This window comes from Mus musculus, chromosome 14 (genome assembly GCF_000001635.26).
Source record: "Mus musculus strain C57BL/6J chromosome 14, GRCm38.p6 C57BL/6J".
Taxonomy (NCBI): Eukaryota; Metazoa; Chordata; class Mammalia; order Rodentia; family Muridae; genus Mus; species Mus musculus.
In genome coordinates this window covers 44,942,964-44,968,958 of record NC_000080.6, presented here as the reverse complement: position 1 = coordinate 44,968,958, position 25,995 = coordinate 44,942,964, and the positions used below count along the sequence as shown (strand labels likewise).

General features: G+C 42.0%; 3 long non-coding RNA genes and 1 other non-coding gene across 4 annotated transcripts in view; 2 read left to right on the top strand and 2 right to left on the bottom strand.

Annotated features, from left to right (window-relative positions):
* The window catches only part of Gm16976 (predicted gene, 16976), a 116,378-nt gene that overhangs the window by 6,000 nt on the left and 84,383 nt on the right, over nt 1–25,995 (bottom strand). The gene's annotated exons all lie outside the window — the stretch shown is intronic.
* 4930431P03Rik (RIKEN cDNA 4930431P03 gene) lies at nt 7,652–14,059 on the top strand. Its single transcript, NR_045059.1, has 6 exons — nt 7,652–7,681; nt 8,528–8,696; nt 9,533–9,621; nt 11,164–11,274; nt 11,929–12,000; nt 12,249–14,059. It is a non-coding gene; the product is annotated as an RIKEN cDNA 4930431P03 gene (long non-coding RNA).
* On the bottom strand, nt 10,497–24,469 carry Gm41142. Its single transcript, XR_874576.2, has 4 exons — nt 23,736–24,469; nt 18,719–18,916; nt 17,472–17,575; nt 10,497–11,448 (listed from the first exon to the last, which is right to left on the bottom strand). It is a non-coding gene; the product is annotated as a predicted gene, 41142 (long non-coding RNA).
* Mir327 (microRNA 327) lies at nt 21,448–21,516 on the top strand. The gene has a single exon (NR_030556.1). It is a non-coding gene; the product is annotated as a microRNA 327 (primary transcript).

Here is a 25,995-nt window from a genome sequence, read left to right as displayed (position 1 = left end):
AATTCTGAACGTCTATGCCTGAAACCCAAGGGCACCCACATTTGTAAAAGAAACATTGCTAAAGCTTAAATTGCCATGGAACCCCACACATTAATAGTGGAAGACTTCAACATCCCATTCTCATCATGACAGGACATTCAAAAATAATTAAACAGAAAAATAGCAAAATTAACAGACATTGCAAATCAAATGGATCCAATAGACATCTATAGAATATTTCACCCAAACAAAAAAAGAATATATCTTTTTCCTAGAGCCACATGGCTCCTTCTCCAAACTGACCATATAATCAGTCACAAAGCCAAACCTCTGCACATACAAGAAGACTGAAATAATGACTTGTACCTTATCAGACCATAGCTGGAGTTCATCAATAACAGAGACACTGGAAAGCCTACACACTTATGGAAATTAAACCACTCTTAACTCAATGATCTCTCTGTCAGGGAAGAAATAAAGAAAGGAATGGAAGAACTGTAGAAATCAATGAAAAAGAAACCACAACTTACTCAAATTTATGGGACACAATAAAAGCTAGGCTAAGAGGAAAGTTCATAACACTAAGTGCCTCCATAAAGAAATTAGAATGTTCTCATACCAACAATTTACAAGTATACATCAAAGCTCTAGGAAAAACAAAATAAAACAAAAAACAAGCATACCAAAGATGAGTAGAAGGAAAAAAAATCAAAATTGGGGCTGAAATCAATCACTGAGAAACTAAGAAAAACAATCCAAAGAATCAGTAAAACCAAGATCTGGTTCATTGGGAAAATCAACAAGATAGAAAAACCTTTACTAAAACTAACCAAAGACAGAGAAACAGTATCCAAATTAGCAAAATCAGAAATGAAAAGTAAGATATAACAAGGGACACTGATGAAATTAAAAGAATCAAAAGCTTGTACTCCACAAAATTGGAACATCTTAACAAAATAGATAATTTTCTAGACAGATAACCACTTCCTGAAGTAAAATCAAGATCAGGTAAAATATTTAAACAGCACCTTAATCCCTAAAGAAATAGAAGCAGTCATTACAAGTCTCCCACCCCTCCACTCAAAAAGCCTAGTGTCAGATTGTTTTAGTACAGAATTCTACTAGGTTTTCAAAGAAGAGCTAAGACCAATATTCCTCAAACTATTCCACAAAAAAGAAACAGAAGGAACACTGCCAAACTTATTCTATGAAGCCACAGTCACCCTGATACCTAAAGCACACTGACTCAAGAAAGAAAGAGAACATTAGGCTTGTTTTGCTTATAAACACTGATGCAAAAATACACAATAATATACAGACAAACCAAATCCAAGGGCACATAAAAAATGATCATTCACCATGATCAAGTAGGCTTCATCCCAGGGATGCAAGGATGGATCAATATATGGAAATCCATTAATGTAATCCACTACATAAACAAACTTAAAGAAAAAAAACACATGATCATTTTATTAGATGCTGAAAAAGCATTTTTCAAAATTCAACATTCCTTCATGTTAAAAGTATTGGAAATACCAGGAATTCAAGGTCCATACCTAAACATAGTAAAAGCAATATACAGCAAACCAGTAGCCAACATCAAATTAAATGGAGAGAAACTTGAAGCAATCCCACTAAAACCAGGGACTAGAAAAGACTGTCCTCTCTCTCCCTACCTTTTCAATATAGTACTTGACATTCTAGCTAGAGCAATTAGACAACAAACAGAGGTCAAAGGGATACAAACTGGAAAGGAAGAAGTCAAAGCATCACTATTTGTAGATGATATAATATTATACTTAAGTGACCCCAAAAGCTCCACCAGAGAACTCCTACAGCTGATAAAAAACTTCAGCAAAGTGGCCAGATATAAAATTAACTCAAACAAATCAGTGGCCTTTCTCTACTCAAAGGATAAACAGGCTGAGAAAGAAATTAGGGAAAAGATACCCTTCACAATTGTCACAAACAATATAAAGTAGCTTGGTGTGACTCTAACCAAACAAGTGAAAGATCGATCTGTATGACAAGAACTTCATGTCTCCAAAGAAAGAAATAGAACAAACCCTCAGAAGATGGAAAGATCTCCTATGCTTGTGGATTGGCAGGAGTAATATAGTAAAAATGGCCATCTTGCCAAAAGCAATCTACAGATTCAATGCAATCCCCATCAAAATTCCAACTCAATTCTTCTTAGAGTTAGAAAGAGCAATTTTCAAGTTCATCTAGAATAATAAAAAACCCAGGATAGTGAAAACTATTCTCAACAAAAAAGAACATTTTGGGGAATCAGCATCCTGGACCTCAAGCCGTACTACAGAGCAATTGTGATAATAACTGCATGGCATTGCTACAATGACAGCCAAGTAGATCAATGGAATAGAATTGAAGACCCAGAAATGAACCCACACACCTACGTTCACTTCATCTTTGACAAAGTAGCTAAAACCGTCCAGTGGAAAAAAGTCAACATTTTCAACAAATGGTGCTGGTTCAACTGGAGGTCAACATGTAGAAGAATGCAAATTGATCCATTCTTATCTCCTTGTACAAAGCTCAAGTCCAAGTGAATCAAGTACTTCCATATAAAACCAGATACACTGAATCTAATAGAAGAGAAAGTGGGGAAGAGCCTTGAATACATGGGCACAGGGGAAAAGTTCCTGAATAGAACACCAATAGCTTATGCTCTTAGATCAAGAATCGACAAATGGGACCTCATAAAATTGCAAAGCTCCTGTAAGGCAAAGGACACTGTCAGTAGGACAAAATGGCAACCCACAGATTTTGAAAAGATCTTTACCAATCCTTCATCTGATAGAGGGCTAATGTCCAATATATACAAAGAACTCAAGAAGTTAGACTCCAGAAAACCAAATAGCCCTATTTAAAAATGGGTATCAGAGCTAAACAGAGAATTCTCAACTGAGGAAACTCAAAGGGCTGACTGAGAAGCACCTAAAGAAATGTTCAACATTCTTAGTCATGGGGAAATGCAAATCAAAATGATCCTGAGATTTCACTTCACACCAAGCAGAATGGCTAAGATCAAAAACTCAGGTGACAGCAGATGCTGGCAAGGATGTAGAGAAAGAGGAACACTCCTCCATTGCTGGTGGGATTGGAAATCAGTTTGGCAGTTCCTCGGGAAATTGGACATAGTACTTCTTGAGGACCCAGCTATACCACTCCTGGGCATATACCCAGAAGTTGCTCCAACATGTAATAAGGACACATGTTCCACTATGTTCATAGAAGCCCTATTTATAATAGCCAGAACCTGGAAACAATCCAGATGTCCCTCAACTGAGGAATGGATACAGAAAATGTGGTTCATTTACACAACGGAGTACTATTCAGTCATTAAAAACAACGAATTCATGAAATTTGCAGGTAAATGGATGGATCTTGAGAATATCATCTGGAGTGAGGTGACTCAGTCACAAAGGAACAAACATAGTATGTACTCACTGATAAGTGGATATTAGCCCCCAAATTCAGAATATCCAAGATTTAATTCACAGACCATATGAAGTCTAAGGAGAAAGAAGACCAAAATGTGGATGCTTCAGTGCTTTTTAGAAGGGTGAACACAATACAGGAGGAAATATAGAGACAAGGATTGGAGTAGAGACTGAAGATAAGGCCATCCAGAGACTGTCCTACCTGTGGATCCAACCCATATACAGCCACTAAACCCAAGGAAGTGCTTGCTTATAGACTGTCTCCTGAGAGGCTCTGCCAGAGCCTGACAAATACAGAAGAGGAAGCTCTCAGCCAACTGAACTCGGGGGTTCCAGTGGATGAGTTGGAGAAGGGACTGAAGGAGCTGAGGGGGTTTGCAGACCCATGGAGGGAGCAACAATATCAACAGGCAAGACCCCCTGGAGCTCCTGGGGACTGGACCACCAACCAAAGATACACATGGAGTGGCCCATGACGTTGGCCACATATGTGGCAGAAGATGGCCTTGTTGGACATCAGGGGGAGGAGAGACCCTCGGGCCTGAGGGTGTTTGATGCCCCAGTGTAGGGGAATGCCATGGCAGGAGGATTGGAGTGGGTGGGTGGGGGAGCACCCTCATAGAGGCAAGGGAGGGGGCATGGGATGGGGGGTTCCGAAGGGGAGACCTGGAAAGGGAAAAACATTTGAAATATAAATAAAGAAAATATCCAAGTGCCGAAAAAGTGCTTGGGTTATGGATGAAAGTAGTATGTGACTTCAAGTCTGTGATTTTTATTTTTGTTTTTTACCCCATACTTGCATCAGGAAAAGTAGAAAACAGAAGTTCAGTATGGGTGGCATAAAGGAACGAAAGTCAGTATATGTTCAACTTGCTATATATGATTAGAAAGACATGAAAGCGCCTTCTTTGTGCACTGCCTATCCTTTGATGGGTTTAGGCTGTTAGTGAATAGGGATTCTGTTTTTTGAGAAATATATATATACATATACATATACATACATATATATATATATATATATATATATAGAGAGAGAGAGAGAGAGAGAGACAGAGACAGAGACAGAGAGACAGAGACAGAGACAGAGACAGAGAGACAGAGACAGAGAGAGAGAGAGAGAGGAAAAAGAGTCTCTGGGAGTAGACAGTTCCGAGAAGCCCACTGTATCTTCATGTGAACCTGTTTACTGTGTTCTAATCTGCTTAGAACTTGAAAGAGGAATTTGGTATGAAGATTGAATCATCATGGTGAAATAACTCGGGCTACAGAGTGTAGGGTAAAATGGAAGTGAGCACAATCTCGACAGATAGCCTCCTCGAAAATGGGTGGAAGCAGAGAATAAAGCACAGACAAAAGAGAGGACCACCAGAGGTAAATGGTGGTCTTTATCCCAGTGGCATTGCTGACTGAGGGCCAAATGCAAGAAAATAGCCACACCAGGGTAAGCCTGCCCATCACTGGCTGTGCATATGTCCATGGTCAGCATGAATAAACTATGGCAGGGACTGCTTAAAATGCATTAGGAAGTGAGAAATGCATATAGTAACTACAGAATCTTTCATCAAGAATTTTCACAGAGATGGGGAAAAAATGCAGACAACGAGGTCTAAGAGTAAGTAGCCTGGAAAAAAAAAAGAAAACAGAAAAAAGAAAAACTAAAAATTCAAGTGAAAAAGTTGCTGAAGGAGAATGAACAAGGTCACATGATCCTTTCAAGATAGAAGCAAGCAAGCAAACAAACAACAAAACAAAAAAATCCTCTCTGTGTTAAAATTATCATTTCCTCTTAAAACTCCTGTGTTTGAAATGGTCTAAAATCATGAAAATTTGGCTCAGTTACTAAAGTGCCTGGGAATATCTTCTCTTAAATGTACTCTTGGAGACAGGTGTGCTTATCACAGATGAGCACGTCTATACTTCTAAGGTGTGTTTTTTTTTCCCCTCACATAATTATGATTTCTAGATTCGGCCCAAATTTATTTTAAGTCATTTGATATATACAATGTAATCTGGTGGACATTCGCTTGATCAAAAATAATTTTTGTGTAACAGACTTTTAATGGGTACAATTACGCTGTATCACCAAATGTTTGCTGTTAAATCAATTGGAATTAAGTTTGTGAGCTTTTTGTTAACAGTTTAACAAAACTGTATGGGTATTTAAAAAAAAGAGAGATTGCAGTACAAAGGGTAACAGGAAAACTGCCTTACTACCCCTGGGCCACCAAACATTTCATGGACCTGGAGAAGGGGACAATAACCCATCTGTTATTGGTCATGTCTGATGGCCCCAACATGAGACCTCTTGCTTAAACTGAAAGCTACGATCATCTTCTCTGTAATGAGGGACAGTTAGACTTCCAGATACCAACAAAAGATGTTTTGTCATTTGTCAAAAGAATATCATTTAGCAGAAAGTTCTGCTTCCAATGGGAAGATACACTTGGATTATTTCGGAGATTTGCAGTAAAGAATCCCCTGGGTATGGGTAGAAAATAACATTCTGCCGGGCAGTGGTGCCACACGCCTAATCCCAGCACTTGGGAGGCAGAGGCAGGTGGATTTCTGAGTTTGAGGCCAGCCTGGTCTACAGAGTGAGTTCCAGGACAGCCAGGGCTACACAGAGAAACCCTGTCTCGAAAAACCAAAAAAAAAAAAAAAAAAAAGAAAAAAGAAAAGAAAGAAAGAAAGAAAGAAGGAAGGAAGGAAGGAAGGAAGGAAGGAAGGAAGAAAGAAAGAAAGAAAGACGGAAAGAAAGAAAGAAGGAAAGAAAGGAAGAAGGAAGGAAAGAAAGGAAGAAAGGAAGAAGTAAGTAACATTCCAGGACTGGTCCTAAACCACATTGCTATAATTGTTCAACTAACCAGTTCTGCTGCCCTTGTCCAGATTAAAAAATACCAATGATTCTAGAAGCAAAAGAGGGAATTAGAATCTATATTGCCCTGCTCAGCGAGACAGGCATCCTGATGCCCTGCCAGCCTTACTGGAATGTATTACTCTTACCTGTGAATAAACCTAGGACCTCTGATTATAGAACTGTCCTTGATCTGAGGGAAGAGCATAACAAGATTAAGGCCATCTACCCCACAGTTCCAAACCCATACGTTCTCATGAGTTTGATTCCTCAAGGGAAATAAGTGTAGACTGTCTTGGACCTGAAGCATGCATTGTTCACCCAGTGTAGGCTTAGATTTTTTAAAATCTAATTTTATTAAGGGTTTTCAATGGCTTTGAGCCACCTTCTAGCCCACCATACAAAGGTAGGAGAGAAAAGATCTTTAAAAAGACAAGGGGATGTGGACCAGTTTAGAAGTAGTTTTTTTGGGGCAATTCCAACCTCCATTGTCAGCATACCAGCAATCTAGTTCAGTACTTGTCAGCAGCCATCATAGGACAAGCTAATAAGTAGTAGGTGATCTTCTTGAGAAGGTCTGCTTATAATTCGTGACAGATTTGCTCTATAGGCAAGGCCTGAGAGAATTTATTTTAGGAAAGATTCCTGCTATTAATGTGCTTTTCCCGTTACTATTAAACGTATATAACAAGCACTATGTATTAGCCAACCCTTTTGAGAAGATATGGGACTTTTTCCTTTGAAGGGACACAAAGTTTACAATTTGATATTCATCCTGAACTTGAGCACCTATGTTGCCAAAACAAGGGGGTTTTCATTGCAAAATATGGGACTGAAAAACAGAGATGTCATGAAAACACATGGATGAATATATAAAAACAATGCCTACTCTCAAGCCATGCACAGTAAGAAAATACAATGCAACTTGCATAAAATTAAATGTGCAGAACAAAGATACTGGCCTTTGGGAAATAGGAAAAACCCGGAGAAATGAACTGTATCTCACATGAATGGACCTTGGGGGTAGATTTATCACGGAGAAGAATCTCCCTCATCCAAAGTCACTATAACTTTGGGTCCAACAAAGATCTCCTACCCATGCCACGGCCCTAACCAACTCTCCCCTTCCAAAGCACTTGACTTGCAATGAAGCAGAGAGAAATCTCTAGTTTTGTAAGGAGAGTGTGCCAAGGGGTCATAGGTGAGGATCCAGGAAAGGGCACCTCAGAAACTGATCAATTTGTGGAGAACTAATTAGCAGGTAGGCCATGGCAGTTCTCAGTGACATCACCAGTAGTCTCTTCCCTGAACAATCTCTTGTATCCAGGACAGTCCTAGAATCTTCTGTGATGTCACCAGTGTTGTGGTGACGACCGCCTGTGAGGTATTCCTTCAATGGCTTTTGGGTTCACGAACAGGCAAATAGTCAGGCTGCTCAGGCTATTTCAGAGAAAAAATGAAGAACAAGAAGATACAGATGGAAACAGAAGGAAGCTAGCCTTCTGTTTTGGTGGGAAAAAGAAGAAAGAAATTGTCCTGAAGAAGGCAGAGTGGGTCATGGCAGTTTGAGGGAGAGCCTTCTCCAGCACTTACAATCTGGAGCCTAGCATTTCCTAAATGGCAGACCCAGAGTCAAGAATTTTCTAATGATTAGTTTGGCAGAGAGCCAGGAATTGCCAAATCTGCAGCTGCTTTGCTGGGAACTCTTTAATTTTATTCTGAGTGACAAACAATGCCTCCAGATGCTGGGTGAGAATAACAGTGTTCCTCTCAGCATAGGGTGTTGAAGCACTTCATCCACAGCAGATTTCTGTAGGGTACGTGACAATGTGGAGCCAGGAACAAGGTATCCACTGATCATGTATCAAGGTCTCAGACACTTTGTCCTTGAACACCTATGATTAGGGCTTGGTGCTGCTAAGCAGTATGGACTCCAGGACTTCCCTTCATTACGCCAGATATGAGCTGACAATGTTCTGCAAATCTTCCTGTCTGGGCCAGCTTATGTATTTCAGGGCTAGGGCGATTGCAGTAGGGAGTGAGGCATATGTTTAGTGATGGTGGCTGGTAACAGGGACCTAGTTGGAGTCCAGCTCGAAGATAGCTATGCTGCTCTTTCAGGTTTCAGTGTCTCTATCATTCTCTCTTCCTCAGGCTTCTGTTTGGGACTAAGCATTGTCTCTCCTGTCTGCACCTCATCATCTATGCAAGTTTACTTGTGTTTATCTAGCTACAGAGTCTGCTGGGAAAGCATCGACCCAAACTTCCACCATCACTGAGCGGGAAGAGAGAATGAAGAGGTTGGGGAATCTGATAATTGATCTCTAGAAGATGATCTGTGAGAGGGATGAACTTCATTCAGTCTTGACCCATTACACCAAAAAGGATTTGAACCACAGGTAGTCATTTATGCCCAGTTCTTTGTTGACTGTCTTGAGCCCTCTCTGTTAACCCCATGTTTCAGAGTATTGTTCTGGTCCATTAACCAAGAACTTCTGTCCATGAAACAATATATATGATGCTTAGAGTTTCCTCCCTTCTGAGCTCTCTGAGCACATTGTACATTAAATCTCCCCACAAGTAGTCCTTTCAGTAGTCCTAAACCTAGCAGGGGACTAGTTCCTTACCGAAGACAATGAGTCATCCTGCCACTTTAATTCTTTATGAACATCACTTTTAGAGGCCAGTGCCTACCCTTGGGAAGCCTGGTATGCAGCACACTCCTGATTATAGGTTCTCTGCAGAGTGCATGGATTTCCTGTGAGATGGTTTCTCTAGGTATTGGCAGATTTAGGGGTTCCCAAGCTGAACCCGGGCAGGTTTCTTCACTAGAGGAATAATCAAAACCGTCACTGAAATCCTCTTCAGCTTCCCCAGAGGGCCTCCATGTGGCTTTCTAGGTTGCTCACATCTCTCCTAAACTGAGATCCAGTCACTGCCACACTGCTATTTTTCAATATAATATATCTGGATTATTGGAGATATGTGGGGCTTGTTTTTTTTTTTTTTTGTTTTTAAGTCCAGTACAGTATGTAGTTCACAGTTCAGTTTCTAGAAATTTTTAAAAGGTAAGAAAAATCCAGGCACAGGTGCTCTCTGACCCTTCTCCCTTGGAGATACAGAGAATGACCTCAATTAAAAGGTCATAATGGATTGGCCTGCTGAATAGAACTAATGTCTGTTGGGAAGCTGACATGGCAGGTCCTCACCAGGCCTTTCTCTTTTCTTCTCCTAGGTCTGAAATACTCCGGCAGAAGATCAAACAGGGCATAGACAAGTGCTCTCTCAGACAGAACTCTTCAAGGGGAGCACTGGGTGTGCAAAGCAAGTGAACCATCATTGCATCTCATCCCTGTAACCATGGCAATTTTGGGCTGCATTTCCTTTCTTCACTTTGGTTTACTATTTGTGAATAGGCCTTGGCTTTGTCTAGCCTCTGACCCATCAATAGTGCTTCTGGGTCCGATTGCCTTTCCTTCTCTGACAGAACCCTTGAGAGAACTGTGGAGGGGGAAAGAATGCCACTGACAACTTGGAGCACAACATTCTCTGCACTAGGATCAAAGCCTCCTCAGAAAAAGTTACCTCCTTAGAGATGTGAACTCAACAGGGAGGCAAATACCAACTGATGTCTGGTAAAGCAGTCAGAATCTGAGCCACTTGTCTGTTGGCTAACTACTCCATGGGGAAAGAAAATTAGATCAAGATACATAAAACTAGGTACAAGAATTACTCAGAACTCTGACACTCAACAAGTCATACCAGCAAAGGCACAATATATAGAGAATAGGTTGTTGGGAAAGTACTACTCTCCTAGGGGCTTTGGCAAGCTGAGTCTTCCATATGTGGTGGTGAATCTGTCGTGGGAACATGTTGATGCCACACTCTTTTCCAAACAGACCACACCCAAAAGCATATTTTTTCTCAGTTTAGTGTTGAAGGTATTCCATGTTACATATGTATGTGATACTGAAGTTAATGTTCTTTACAGATGACAGAGATCCCTCTCTCCTTGTGTTAGTCATTTATTTTTCCATAAAGAGAACTGCTGGGTATTCTTCAGTCTCACACCTGGATTAGAATGATTTGTTTTGAAAAAACCATTTATAGAGGACATCCAGATCATCTTTGACATTTGGGGGCAGGAGGATGCTCCCTCTGCATTTGTTGTGTCTAGAATAAGCACACACAGACATAGGTTGACTGAATCATGTAGTGGCCAACACATTACAGGATTATCCTGCTATGGACTTTATTTTTTATCACAGATCAAAGGCTTTGCATGAAATGCTGTGAATATTATGCCAGAAGTGGGTGATAGGTTTTCAGGCACTATCCATTAGGGCCTCAAAGAATGATCTAGAAACTCACACATAATGATAAGCCTGTGGCCAATAGGAACTATATATCATTTAGCTGGCAAACTAGATATTATGATGTTCAAGGGCTATGTGGAGTGTTGTTAGATAATGTGAAATCAGCTAAAAAAGTGTATACAATATGCCAACTGAAAATTATCCAGAGGCTGTGTGGTGACTTTCATCCTGCACAGAGGTTGACTCTCAGCTTCATAGATTCTGAGGAGATCCAGCTGAGTATTGATGAAAGCTACACTGGAATCTTTTATTCAATTTTACTGTTTTTTACGTACTCACTTTACACCCTGTTCACTGCTCCTCCTTTCAGTTAACTCCTCCCATAATCCCTCCCCCTCCCCTTCTTCTCAGAGTGGAGGGAGAGCCTGTGTATGCCCCCTACCCTGGCACTGCAAGTCTCTTTGAGGCCAGACAAGGCAGCTTAGCTAGTAGAACATATCTCACTTACTAGCAACAACTTTTGGGATAGCTAATACTCCAGATTTTTTAGGACTCACATGAAGACCAAGCTGCACATCTGCTACACATCTGGGAGGCCTAGGTGCAGCCTGTCTATGTTCTTTGGTTGATGGTTCAGACTCTGAGAGACCCAAGGGTCCAGGTGAGTTGACTCTGTTAGTCTTCTTGTGGAGTTCCTATCCCCTTTGGGCCCTGAAATCCTTCCTCCTATTCTTCTTAAGAGTCCACAAGCTCCATCCACTGTTTGGCTGTGGGTATCTGTATCTGTTTGAGTCAGCTGCTGGGTGGAGCCTCTCAGAGAACAACATGCTCCTGTCTGCAAACATAACAAAGTATCATTAATAGTGTTATCTATAATGATAGTGTTTTACTGTCTGTCCATGGGATGGGTCTCAAGTTGGGTTGCTCATTGTTTGGATATTCCCTCAGTCTGCTCCCTCCCCTGAGCCTGCATTACTTGTAGACAGGATAAACTTTGGATTGAACATTTTATGGGTGGGTTGGTGTCTCTATCGATCCACTGGGGTTCCTGTCTAGCTACAGAAGGTGACCTTTTTAGTTTCCAATATAGTGAGTCACAGATAAGATCACTCCCTTTGATTCTTGGGTGCCTCCCTTATCCCAGGTCTCTATTTCTTGCCTGGAGCTGCCCCCCACCTCCTCACCCTCATCATTTGCAGATTTCCATTCATTTTTGTGGTCATCTAGCCATCTCTCCTGTTCTTCACTACACCTGATCCTGAATTCCCCATTTCCCTCCCTTTTCTTTTTTCCTTCCAATTCCCTCCCTGAGCAGCCTGCCATCCCAGGGGACTTCCATTCTCCTGCTGCCTCTCCTCTACCTCCATCAGACTCCTGAACCATACAGGTAAGCTTCCCTTTCCCCACCCATCTCCCCAGCTGGCTGAGACCTCTGGGCCAAGCCAAGCTGCTCTGAGCAGCCTGCCATCCCAGGGGGAATCTCTTATACATCATGTGACAGTACAACTAGGAAGAAGCAGCAAACATGACAATCAGTGGGCGTGTCCTGAGCTTGCCACTAGTGTGCCTGTAGCTGATTAGGTTTGGGCATGACGCTCAGATGGTGAAAATATCAACATCAATGTTAATTTTTAGTTTTCAGAACAATCAACACTTGCTGAGTTTTTGGAAAAAATAGAGTCCAAGGATCCCATAAACTGTTCAACATGAAGCCCTAATTCCAGTGGAAAGAATAATGGTGAATTTTATGTGGTTAATCTGTGCCGAGAGGTTTCAGCAAATGGTGTAATTTGAGGTAATTCGGTGTTAAAGAAGCATGTGAAAGATTAGTGCTAACTTTGAAGATGTATGCTCCTAAAATATGCAGCATGAGTTACCAAAGACTGATCTAGACACCCATCTATAGCCTATAAACCACTGACTTGATCTCTGTTGTGTGTGGCATTCAGGATTTATCCAGGATATGAAGTGTATACTCCACAAGTAAGCTAAATCCAGTGTCAATGAGAGAATTTACGATTCATATTCCTCTCTTGATAAAACATTCTATGAATGGTGGCTGCTTACATTTTAAAATTTAAGAATGACCTGAAAACACTAACAGTTGAATCTCACTGTGTAAACACATTTCGGAGATGTCTTCTGGCTCAATTTTGACCCCGTGTGCCTGCAGTTGCTCAGTTCTAAGGCTGTGAGATTATACCAGGTCATTCTTGCATATAACTGTCTAGGGACAGGAAGAGCTTTGAGAATTCTTAAAGCTGAGAATCTAAGAATCTTCACTGTAAGAAGCTTAAAGTGAAAAGCACAGACTTGGGAATGGACAAAGCCTTCAGTTCATAAAACTGAGCAGCCAGTTCAGAGCCAAGGAGAACTCTATCCAGACAAGCACTGTTATGTGCAGGATATGTTAGTAAAATAAAAAAAAAAAAAAGCTGCAGCCTTCAGGAAGACTTTTGGTGCTAGAAATTGCATGCTACAAAATTTTGATACATATCAAGAAAATAAGCTTTGAAATGATTATCTCCTTAGGAGTGGAAAGATTTGAACTGAGTAGATGCTGTGGCCCTGGTAGAAAAGGGAAGTGAGTTTTCACACAGAGATAAGAACTGCCCTCTTGCTGAATATGCACTTGAGTGGGACTCAGTGAAGTGCTGAGGCACAAGAGCTGCTGGGCATCCAGGAGGAATCTGAGAGTGTACATTGTTGCTTGTCCTGATGGGTCATCAAGAGAATTTAAAAGACTTTGAGCTAAAGCATGTAACATGTCTCATGCTTAGCGTTGGCAGACCTTATTCTTGAACCCTACACCCCATCCAGGAAGCATGTTGCATCTTAAGAGTATTGCCATTAGTGACTGCATTTCTGTTATGTTTCCAAGGCCAGCCACAGGCTGTAGGTCTGTGCTGCTAAATCTGCAGCAAGAGAATAATGCTTAGCTTAATCATTTTTGGGGGTGGTGGTGGTGGTGCTTGGTTTGAGGTTTTGCTATTTGTTTTTTTTGTTTTTTTTGTTGTTGTTCTTGTAATTGATTTGCTTTGGTTCTAGGGCACTGCATGTATTGACTGCCCCCATTTAAGCCCTACTGAGTGAAATGAATGTATTTTTATAAATAAAAAAGTTATCTCCAAGTCTTCACTCCTAAGTACATTGTTTATTTAAGTGTGGTGTCACAGTCCTGTAATCCTAGAACCCAAAAGATGTCTCTCTGCAAGTTACATGGGGCTTAGACTTCATAATGAGTTCCAAGCCAGCCAGAGATACACATGGTATTGTACTTTTGATGTGAACAGTGTGTCTAACTTTGTGGATACCAACTTAATGATAGAAAAAGTATACATGATATTTCCTTGTCATGTACTTTGCTACCACTAAAAGTACTGTGTATGATTGTGTTGGCCAAATTGAGAAGCACAACAGTATTTCTCTAATATCTTCCAGGAAATAAAAAAAATACACTAAGGGAGTATAAAAGAAATCAGGAAACACAGAGCTATAAGGCCCTGACCTGGACTTTGTCATTCCTTATGTGGTGTATCAGTAGAACTGGATCACATCCAACCAAAGAGAGACATTTTTTGAGACCTATAGGGACACATACATGAGGTAGGTATGCTAATTGTCTTAGGCTGCCAGGTACGCATGCAGGGCATTCCTGGGTTCAGGATCATGCCTGAGTATCATTTTATTGTGAGGACTGGAGCAGATGTTTCACATCTCATCCTGGATGACAATGCAGATGCAGTCCATCAGATGCTGAGATAATCTGGGGGTAGAGGTGGTAAGGAATCCATTTTGACATACCATCTAAGCAATGTTAAGAGCAAGCTTCAGACTAGCCTTGGGGAATGAAGCCAGCAGCAGAGACCACAGGCCTCTGGTGGAGAATGTTTCCTTTTAAGACTAAGAAGGGAGGAAGATGAGAGGTGCGGCTCTTTTACCACAGTAGATCTCACAGTATGTGTTTCTCCCAGATGAGTAAGTGATTCTTGTGAAGCTCCCATGAATCATGTGACTTCTGAGACTGGCTACGTCTCAGAGAGGTAATGTGTGGAGGAAGGTAACCCTGTGGGTTTCCAGATGGATGCTGTCAAACCAAGGCAAAATGAATCTACTCTGTATGAATGACAGATATACACAGAGAACATCAGTATCAATACAGAGCTACCTCAGTTCCGTGACTGGGGTGATCAGATTGAGTTGTCTCAGCAAGTAAAGGGACTTGCTGCCAACTCTCCAAACCTGAGCTCCAAGTTATTTTATTATATATTTTAAGGCTATTATGAGTGGAATTTTCAAATTTCTTTCTCAGAATATTTGTTATTGATATACAGGAAGGCTACTGACTATTGTGTGTCAGTTTTGCATTCTGCACCCTTTATGAATGTATTTATCAGCTTTAAGCAAGTGCTGCTTTTTATTTTTTTATAGAACCATATCTACAGGTAATTAAAATTTGATTTCTCCTGATTCCATTTGTATCCCCTTGACTGTGAATTGTCTTATTGCTCCAGCTATACTTCAGGTACTCCATAGAATTGGTAGGAAAAGGGTGGAAAAACCTTGTCTTATTCCTCATAGTAGTAAAATTGCTTTCATTTTTTTCTTTATTTTGCATGTTGTTGGCAATGAGCTTTTTGGCTTTTTTGTTTTTGAGATATGAGCTCTATATCCCTAGAATCCAGGATTTTTATCATGAGATTTATTGGGCCTTTTTTTTCATCCAGTAACATAAGATGGTTTTTGTCCTCTAGTCATTTTATGTGGTGGAATACAGTTGTTGATTATCTCTGCATGTCTGGGATGAAGTCAACTTGAATTTAGTGTATAATGCCTTTATGTGCTTTTGAATTGGTTCACAAGTATTTTATTGATAATTTATATGTATGTGTTCATCAGGAAGGTTGGCATATAATTCATTCTGTGCCTATCTGTCTCTGTTGTTCTCTCTCTCTCTCTCTCTCTCTCTCTCTCTCTCTCTCAACATTAGGGTAACATTGGCTTCAAAAAAAGAATTTGAATGTGATTCTTCTGTTTCTAGTTTGCAGAATCATCCAAGGAGTGTTGTTATTTAAATATCTGGTCAACTTCCTCACTGAGTCCATCTTGCATTGGGCTCCTGTTAGTTGGGAAAGTTATTGTTTGTCTCATTGGTTAATATGTGGCTCCTCAAATTATTCATGTTATCATTCTAGTAGATCATATACATCTAGAGATTCATCAATTAAAAAAAGGATTTGTCCAGTTGGTAGAATATAAAGTTTAAAAGTATTAGATGCCCTCTATGTCTTTTTCCTCTTTAATTTTATTAATTCCACTCTTCTCTTTGTTTTGGTTAGCTTGGCATAAAGGTATGCCAATCTTGTTAATGCTTTTAAAGAATCAACTCCTTGTTTCACTGATTCTTTATATATGCTTTTTTTTTCATTTCACTGATTTCAGCCATGATTAATGGGATATCTATATCATACTCCTTCCACAAGGCTCAAAGACCATCATGAAAGATGGGACAGAAAGACTGTGGGAGCCCAAAGTCAGGGAAGATGAGAGGGAAACCTTGTCTTTTGGAAATGACAAGAGTGCTGCTCTCAAGACACACAGCAGCTGTGACCACCTGTAGAACATCAAGCCAGTCAACAGTCAAACATCAAGTAGGAAGGGTCCATGAGCTACTACTCCTAACTGGTGCACTATGGACAGTTAAAGGCTTCTGGTGGAGGGAGGGACAGATCTCTTTAAGGGTCTACCCCTGACAATATTAATTTAAAAAACCAGAGATACACTGTTGGGAGTCAAAGAAGTAGGCAGGGGCAGATGTCAGGAGAATATATGGGTGGAATATGATCAAAACATATAGTATGAATTTTTCAAAGAATATAAATATTTTAAAATATATTCATGTAAACTATTGAGAAAAACAAAAAATATATTAATTAATCTTTTGTTTAGTGATGGTAATGGTATCTGCAATGTGGCTAGGAGGATGTGGAGCTAGGTGAGCATTCATCTACTGCTGGTAAAAATGCAAACAGACAGCCACTATGCAACTCTGGAAGCCTCTTCTGGCATGGGAGTTCAGTGTAATAAGAGGCAGGCAGATAGGGAAGTTCTGTGTTGGTCTGACCTGTCATAACTGTATCTTCAATGCTAATGCTTTGCTCATGGAAGTGTGATGTCTCAGAACCATAAAGCCCAAGCTGTCTGAAGTCTTAATGACAAAACTGGCTCCTTAGTTGCTGGGATTTGCAGGTGGTCTTTCATTCGTTGCCTTCTAGATTCAAAACTTCATCTCGGGCTTCATGTGCACAAGGCATATTACCCCCTCCCCATTCTTATCTCCCACATTTCTATGTTCATGAAAAGACTTTTCATACCAATTTATGAATGTGCTTTTCTCCTAAACACCAGTGTTGTCTCACCCAACAGCCCCTATCAAGCCTAGGGTCCAAGGATTATGCTTGTATGGAAGGAAAAAAGTTCAGAGCTCTGAGAACATGCATTCCAGGCTGACCTTGGGCTGGCTTCTCTTTACAGAGACTGTCAGCATCAGTAGAAATGTCAGGAGCTTTGATAAAGCTATAAGATGTAGGAATCCCAAGTCTCTCCCCTTGCTTCTCCCTTCCCTGCCCTTGTGTTCTAAAGGATGATGCACCTAAATCTAGCAGTGTCATCTTTTCAAGAGAATGGATATCACATATGACTCCCAACAGAAAAAATTAACTTTTGTTCTCCGGTTGAAGCTACTTATCACTGATCTACATGTTCTTCCCAATGACTGGGTGATGTGTGTGTGTGTGTACGCGCATTTACTCCTCATACCTGTTCATAGCCCATACTGATTTCTTAATGAACACTAACCTCTCCTCCAGTTTCCAGGTTTGGCCCATCATATACTTTCTGTGAATGTTTGCTTTTGAGGTCTCAGGTCTCACCTGTGTCTGCTCAGGTGTCTGCAGGCAGACCTGTGAACAGGGGATTGCATTACCAACAGTGTCATGGCTGAATTGAGCTCTGTTAAGGCTCTGAGGGAATATTTCATCACTGCATAAGTGATCTCTCTTTGATCTTGACCCCCCCCCCCAAAAAAAAAAAAAACCTCTTATATTCTGGATCTCCTCCAAGTGCTTGCTCAGTCCAGGGCAATCATAATCTCTCCTCCCCATCATCCTGATTTAATTCCCCAGCATCACTTCTTCATCTTATTGTGAATCTTAAGGACAGTATGAGCCAGTTTTGACCTTTCTTTTCAAATGGGAAGGTAGGTGTTCTGGAACTCGATAGACCAGGAAGCACACAGCTCTTAGGTGGGACAGTTTCCCAAAAGAAGGGTACCTGAGATATAGGAGCCCAAGAACCACACAACTCTGAGTGGGAGCCTCCTCAGTAGAAGGGTTATAGCTCCCAGGGGAGTGTATCCCCAGCTGAGCTCATCAGCTCAGGAGCCTCAGCCCTGCTCCTCTTCTTTGCTTCTTCCCTGCTTCACTTCAATTGCTTCTCATCATCTTCAGTTGAGTCATGCCAGGCAGCAAACCTCATAAAAGATTTATTGGTGGTTCCAGGGTGTGCATGGGTGAGTCCAGGGGTGGCTGCCTAAGTTCCCAGGAGGGAGCAGACAGTGTGGGATTGGACAAGGCACAGTGTTTATATAGAGGTTCTTGGGGGGTGGGACTTTCTAAGGTGGAGGTTTTCAGGGTAAGAATTTGTAGGATTTGGTGCTTAGGGTTTTCCTCTTCAGGGATTGTTTTGTTTTTGTTTTTAGTTTTGTGGGGTTTTTTTGTTGTTGTTGTTGTTGTTGTTTTGTGCTCAGGGGTTGGTGGGTTAGTATGGGAAATTCAGGGATTGGTAGGTTTTGCTATTCAGGGATTTGTGGCTTTTGATCAGACTTTTCACCTAAAATTAGAGTAATATGGGGAGGGTCCTGCTGAATGGCTGGAGATGACCTTTGTGACAATCATGACAGAGAGGTCTGGGGATGGGCCTGGCTGCTGGAGCACCTCAGACAAGAGCCTGACCACTTTCCTACCTTGAAGGTTTAGAGAGTTTACCAAATATACAGAGTTTACAAAGTATACAAATTCTGCAAATGAAACCCCCTTTTTGTTTACATTGATGTACAGTCAGGGTTGGGGGAAAGGAGCGACATCATTAGACTATTTCTTGTTGAATGTGTGTGTAGAGGTCCCATCCTCGTTCATCTCTCCCACTGCTCTGTGAGTTTGAAGTCTATGGAGCAAGTTCAGTCCTCACTTTCAGGGTATACCAGTAGTTGCAGGCTCTGGCTACAGAGCTAAGAGCTAGCAATCCTGTAATAATAAAAAACTCTAGTTAGAAATCTTTTTGATCTGATATTGAAGGAATCTAAACAAGAAGTTTATGATGCAGGCTGTGATTAGTAGGATTAAGAAAAGAAGGAGAAGGGGGAACAGGATGTATAGTATCTAGTTCCATATTGTATTTATTAATAACCCACTGGTCAGGGGAATCAAGCTGTTTTCTATATTTTTGGAGATCCATCTGGAGCTGTAGGGTTTTATCTTTTATTATGCCTGAATAGTTGATATGAAAGCAACATTTGTCCCTGATGAAGACCTCTCTCTCTCTCCTCTCTCTCTCTGTCAACTACTGCTACAAATCTAATTCTTGGTGATTTTGCAGCACTAGAGCTGTCAGTGAGTGTATTTGGCCCTGGAGGGTGAGGATGACCTGTTCCACCCATTGGAGATCCTTAATGAAGGAGAGGAAACCTGATGGTAAATAGCTAGAGAAGTAATCAGCCCTGCCTTAAAGAGACAACCCCAGCAGTTACACCCAGGAAGGCAAGGCAGGATCGGAGGTGCTCACTTATTATGACTATAAACCCTATGATAGGAACTGGCAAAGGTTCTTCACCAGTTACCACCCCTAGCATTGGAAAAACGAACACCAGGGTACACGTCCCAGACCACTCAGTGGGTAGGCAGTGGTAGAATTGAGTGCTGCAGAGAATAGAGGCATGGTGAAAACTTGGGCACAGTGGCTGACTGGTGGTGTTAAGGGTCATGGTATTATTGCAGTCTGCAGCAGGATCTAGTGTGCCCACAAAGTGTGCCCCTGAGGAGTTAAAGGAATCTGCAATACCAAAGCAAGAAATGTGGAAAAGACATAGGGTGGTTGTAATGTTTGACTTGAAGCAATTAATGAGCAGAGAGGTGAAAAAAATCTAATAAGCCAACAGACAAGACAATGGATGGTGGATGTGACGTTGGTCCAACATTCTCCAAAGCAATCAGGTACAAATTATTCAATTATTTTTCAGTTATTATTCAGGTCTGAAATAAATGGTATGATAGAGAGGTGGGATTAGTATTGTCTAAGAGGACTGATATAAGTGATGTAAGGTCATTTTAGGAACATTGGCCCACTTCCTTTTCTGTATCTATACCCAGGGGTTGAGAGAGTTGAATTTTGATAATGGCAAAATGGTAGCAGTGATGAATGTTATTGTAAAATTTACCAGTGACTCCTGTGTCCCACCTGGGGTGCCATTGGTCCTCGATTCGGATATAAAAATTCTGCACTCTGCATAAAATGTAGTATGCCTTCCTGAATATGCATCAGGTCTCTTACAGCACCAATAACAACAGCCTTCAAAAGTCTCTGGCCAATGTTCCCAGTAATCCCTAGTTTGATCATAGAAGAAACAAGTATATGGAACGGGTGTTTTAAAAACCACACAGGTGGTGCGAGGATCCATATATCCTTTCAAAACTCTGCTGGTGAGCAAGTTTCCAGATGCTATCATATGAATGATATGTTTGAGCTGTTGAATATGGGTTTCCTGAACTTCAAATCTCCTTACATACTACTGATAGGAGTGAGCAAGGGAAAATAGAAGTAGGGCATAACCCAGTAGGTTTGGGCTAAGGTCTCAACATGGGTATGAGATATCATTCTACTGAGATCAGAGGCAAGCTACTCAACCTTGATACCTTTTTAAACTTAAGAGTAGACGACCCTGTGGGGTTGAGATGTAAAAAGGAAGATTAACTTCAAGTAATAGCTTAACATGAGACTCAAGTTGAATCCACCGAGGGAGGCCATTAATCTTAGCAGCAGTTGAGTAATAAGGATAACTTTGAAGGGACCTGGAGAAAGAGGAGGGAGGTTGGGACCAAGAGGAGTGAAGAGGACCAAGTTCCAATGTTGATTGGGGAGGATAGGGGATAAGGATGAGTTTGAGGCAAGTAGAGGGTATGTGTGCAAAGGTAGTGCTTGTGAAGACAGTGCAACAAAGGAGTCAGGAGGTGATGAGGGAGAGGTGATGGTTGGGATATGAGGCTAGGAGGCAGGACTGGCCAGCCATGGAATGAGAGGAGGATGGTGTTTGGCTGCAGAGGGATTTTGGGCATTCCATACCTGGAGATCCATCGTTGTTAAGGGAAAAAGTGTATCAGGGGATTTGTAGTTTGGGGAGAACAACTGGTGAGGCTGGAGTAAAGCAGATGTTTGGAACAAATGAAATAGATGCTCCCGTTTTGGCCAGGAGGGCCCTTCCTGGGAAGGGAATGGGACAGCTTGGTATCACTAGTAAGGAATGGGTAAGGCGATAGTGTTTTAGTTTGGTAAGCCTGGTAAGGATGTCAGTAGGGAAACAGGAAGAGTTTGGTCTCTGGAGCTCCATCATGACTGAGCAGGTAGCCCCAGCATCCAGAAGGAATAAGATTGAATACCTGGATACTGTGATGACTACACAAGGCTCCCTAAAAATGGTAGTGGTCAGGCCAAAGGAGCCTGGGTCCCCTCAGTTGTCCATGGTGAGACCTAGGAGATTGGCTGTAGGGGCTTCTGGGTTTGATGCCCTTATAACTTGAGGGGCATGAGGATAGTCAGTAGTCCAACATCCCTCTTGATGGCACATTGCACATAGTTGCAATGGCTTATGAGGTCTTGTTCAGACACAGGCACAATGTCCTTCCTCACCACATTTAAAACAGGCACCAGGAGTTTTTCAGGCTTTGGGATACTTGGGAGTATAAGCAGTTTCGGGGGCCAGCTGAAAGATCTTAGATAGCATCATGTATCTTGGGGCTTTTTAAATTTTCGTATGGTATACCTTAAAGGACACAGTTAAGATTTCTGCCTGTGGAGCCAGGGATCCTCTCTCTAGATGTTAAAATATGACCCTAAAATCAGAGGAACTCAGAGAAGAAGTATGTCATAAGGAGTTGTCTTCCATCTGGAGTCTCAGGATCCAGACTGGTATATTGTCAGAAGGTCTTGGTAAGGGGCTCTGGGAATTAAGATCAGGTTTTGTGTTTGTCTTGGATGACCTCTTGTACCTGTTCATAATTTACTGCTTTAAGGGAGGCCCTACATACTCCCAGCCAGCAGACAAGTCATGAATTTATCCCTAGCTTGAATTCCCCTGGGGTGTTTTAATCCCATTCAGGGTTCTGGCTGGGAGATTGCCTTGGTCCCACCCAGTAGGGTGGGCACTGTCACTTTGGTGGACTTTATCTGCATATGCCCTGGCTTGATCCCAGACTTGCTTGTGCTCCTCAGAAAGAAGATTGTAAGGATTGTATGGAAATCATGGAAGGTGAGATCATAAGATCGGGCAACATATTGGAATTGCTTTAAAAAGGTGAAGTAACTAGCAGTTTAGGACCCCAACCCCTTCTCTATCTGAGTTTGCTTAATGAACTCAGTATGTACTCTGACCAAGCTATCCACTCCAAGTTCCTGCAAAGGGAGAGCAATAGCTGGCTTAGGCTAGGTACAGGGAGGTAAAGGAGGTCGTTTTGCAGAGCAAGAGCTAGTAGCAGGAAAACTAGGGGCTGGCTGATGGTGTGCTAAAAATGGGTCCCTGCGAGAGCTTATTTGGGCAACCTGTTGCTGGAGAAGGAAAAAGGGAAACTGAAGGAGTGGAGAAGAAGAGTGAACTGTGGGTTTAGGCTAACATTGGGCTAATAGCCGGATTGAAAATAGTGGACGAATCATCTTGTTCCGGCTTTGTAGCTAAAAGGAACTGAGTGGGGGTACAGAAAGAATAAAGAAAAGGCTTAGAATCAGGAATAATAGAAGTCTAGGACTTAGGGAATCTTTTTCAAATTCCCTGATTGCTGGCTGGATTTTTAATGTCCACAAATAATATTGGGATCTAGGGTGCTGCTTTGAGGCCATTCTGGTTGATTGTTTATGTGGTTTTTAAGGCCCAATAAATTTGTGTCTCCTGAGGTCAGGTGCCAGGTGGAGAGGCTGGAGGTTTTCTAAAAGGCATCCCAAGGGTGAATGACAAGGTATAGAAGACACCATTCACATGGTTAAGAAAGAGGAAGAAGGAATGACACAAACCATTCAATGCGATATCACACACTCAACAGGAGTCAGAGAGGAGCTTGGCTAAGCCCAGAGAGACTCAGCGCTGGGTATCTGGTACCACAACTTTTAGTGAGGAGCCTAAAGGCAGAGAGCCCAAAGGCAGAACCCATGAAGGCCAGGAGTGAGACAAGATGTTTAGTGGGTCATCACGTACTCAGTGGGGAGTCAGAGCTTAGCCTGCAGCAGAGAGCCTGAATAAGCCAGAATGGCAGAAGCCTGAAGGAAGAGTGTCTCTAAGTGGGGTCTAATCCACAGGAAAGTATAATAAGGGAAAGGGGTCCCAAAAGCCACATGAGTCAAAAGAAGCTGTGCAACTATAGGCAGCTCTGAAGTGAAAGTTCAAGAAGAGCGGGTAGGGATGCAATGACCCAGTAGAGCCTAAGGAACAGTGAAATTGTAGCTCCAAGTCTGGTAGCACAGGGTCAGGTGAAAAAGGCAGGAAAGGTGGTCATGGCCTAGGAGGGACTAAAGAAACTGCAAGGTTATAGTTCCAAGACTGGTGGGATAAGGTCAGGTGAAGAGGTCTGTTAGGGGTGCAATGGCCCAGTAGTGCTTAAGGAGCTGCAAGGTTACAGCTGCAGTGGTGGTGGTGTTAGCTGAAGGGGAAACATGGGCAATGGAGTCAAGTGAAGGCAGCCAGCCATAGCCTTAAAGCACTTGGCTGGGGGTACATCCACCTCTAAGAATACCAGAGACAGACGTTCAACAGTCACTTTCTTGGACTCTGGGAAGCATTTTCACAAACTAGAAGGGGAAACTTACCTAATTGTTGCTAGTGGATAGGATGATGAGCTATAGGTGAGCTGGAAGATGAGTCTGCTGCAGGCCAGCCGGAGATGGAAGAGTCCTAGAGCAGTTCGATCTCTCCAGAGTTGGGGAAGCACAAGCCACAGAGAAAGTCTACACGAAGCACTACACCAAAACCTTGACCTTTCTGCTGGGATGGGAAGGTGTCCTGTGACTTGGAAGCCTAGGATGTACACAGCTTTGAAGCAGGAGAGTGTCCCAATGGAAGAGTATCCAGAGACACTAGAGACCAGCAACCACACAGCTCTGAGAGGAAGTCTGCTCATCCAGAGGTATTGTAGCTCCCGGGGGAGGTGTGGTGGTTTGAATATGCTTGGCACAATAAATGAAACTATTAGGAGGTACGAATTTGTTGAAGTAGGTGTGGCCTTGTTGGAGAATGTGTGTCACTGTGGGGGTGTGTTTTGAGACCCTCCTTCTGGCTACCTGAGGATGCTGAGTCTTCTCCTGTTTGTCTTCCAAACAAGACAGAACTCTCAGCTCCTCTAGCAGCATGCTTACATGGACACTGCTATGCTGAATCTCTGATTCTGTAAGCCAGCCCCAATTAAATGCTGTCTTTTGTAAGAGTTGCTTTGGTTATGGTTTCTCTTCACTGCAAGGGAAATCCTAAGACATGGGTTGATACCAGAGACTGAGGGGTATTGCTGTGACAGGCCAGACTATATTGTGTTTAGAAGAATGTGGATTTGGGGGCTTTGAATTTGGAAAGCCATGGAATGCTTCAAATGGGACTTAATGGGCTATCCTAGAAGGAATATAGAATACATTGGTGCTGATGGTGATTAGAACTCTGGGGGTCTCAAGTGGTTTCTGAGAATAATATTATGCTGCCTAGAGATTGTTCTTATTATTTTGGTGGAGAGAGGGGTTGCTTTTCACCCTTGTATGAAAAGTCTGCCTGAGGCAAAGGTGAAGGAATTTAAACTAATTGCTTTGAGAGAAAAGTGTCTCAAAAAAGCCCAGCATAGACTTTGTATTCTGGTTTACTCTAATGAAGAGCAGTTTGACCAAATGTAGCAAGCTTAGGAAGGAAAATACAAAATGTACAGTTCAAAGTGTAAGGGAGCACCAGGAAGTACAATGACGCTACATTCTGTTTCCAAGAATATTAAATGCAATTAAGGGAGTGACAACCTTAAGGCAAGATCCCACCCAAATAAATTTGTTGTACAAGGAGGAGTTATATCATGTTAGGTGTTGTTATATCCTGGTTATTGTTTACATTTGGACAAGAGGAGATACAATTATGTGTCAAATTGACAAGAGATAGATTGTGATGGCTATTCTTGGTTTTCAACTTGGTTAAGATCTATAATGAGAAAGCTTAGGTCCAGGCAGGGTGGCACATACTTTTAATCCCAAGAGATAGAAGCAAGCAGATCTCTGAGTTCAAGACCAGCCTGTTACAGAGGATGCTCAAGTTAAAGAAAAGTTTAGTTCCATGCATGGTGGTTCTTGCGTTTAATCCCAGCTTTCAAAAGACAGAACCATGCAAATCTCTGAATTTGAGGTCAATCTAAAGGGCAAGGTCCAGGATGGCCAAGCTTAAGCAGTGAAGGAGTTTGAACACATAAAGCTGGTGATAATGTAAAAGAACAAATGGGCCACATTCCAGCTCTGGCAAGCAGAACTTGTTGTCAGCTTTAGCCATGTAGCTCTGGCTTAAGAGTCAAGTGTGGAGAGCCGTGCCGTGAGCAATCGCCATTATAAGATGGCGCTGGCTTCCACTGAGCCTAACTAGTAAACAAGCCTTATGCGCAAGTGCAAGAGTAAATTCAGGCCCAGTCACTGCCCATCTCGCGGCGTAGTAATGGGGTGATGGGCGAGCAACTAATCAGGTGCTGTCATGCCACGTCAGGTGCTGAAACGTCATGCTGCGGGCTATATAAGCAGCGCCATTTTCCGGGTTCGGGGTCTTCCTTATGTTGAAGCAATAAAAGCTTTGCTGTAGAAGGATCCAGTTGTCCGAGTGAATTCTTGCCGGCGAGATACTAGCTCGGGCAAGAGTCAAGAGTAGAAACTAATGCTAGTTACCTGGAGCTAATAAATTAACAGCGATTAAGAAGAGACAAGCATCACTGAGGTGAAATCTTCTGGGAAGCATTTTCTGAGAGCACAAAGAAGCTGTGTTCCAGAGATAGCCAAGGTTGTTCCTGTGCTTTAGCTGGACTTGGTGATGTGTAAGAGTCACCCAGGTGGTACTGGATTTGAA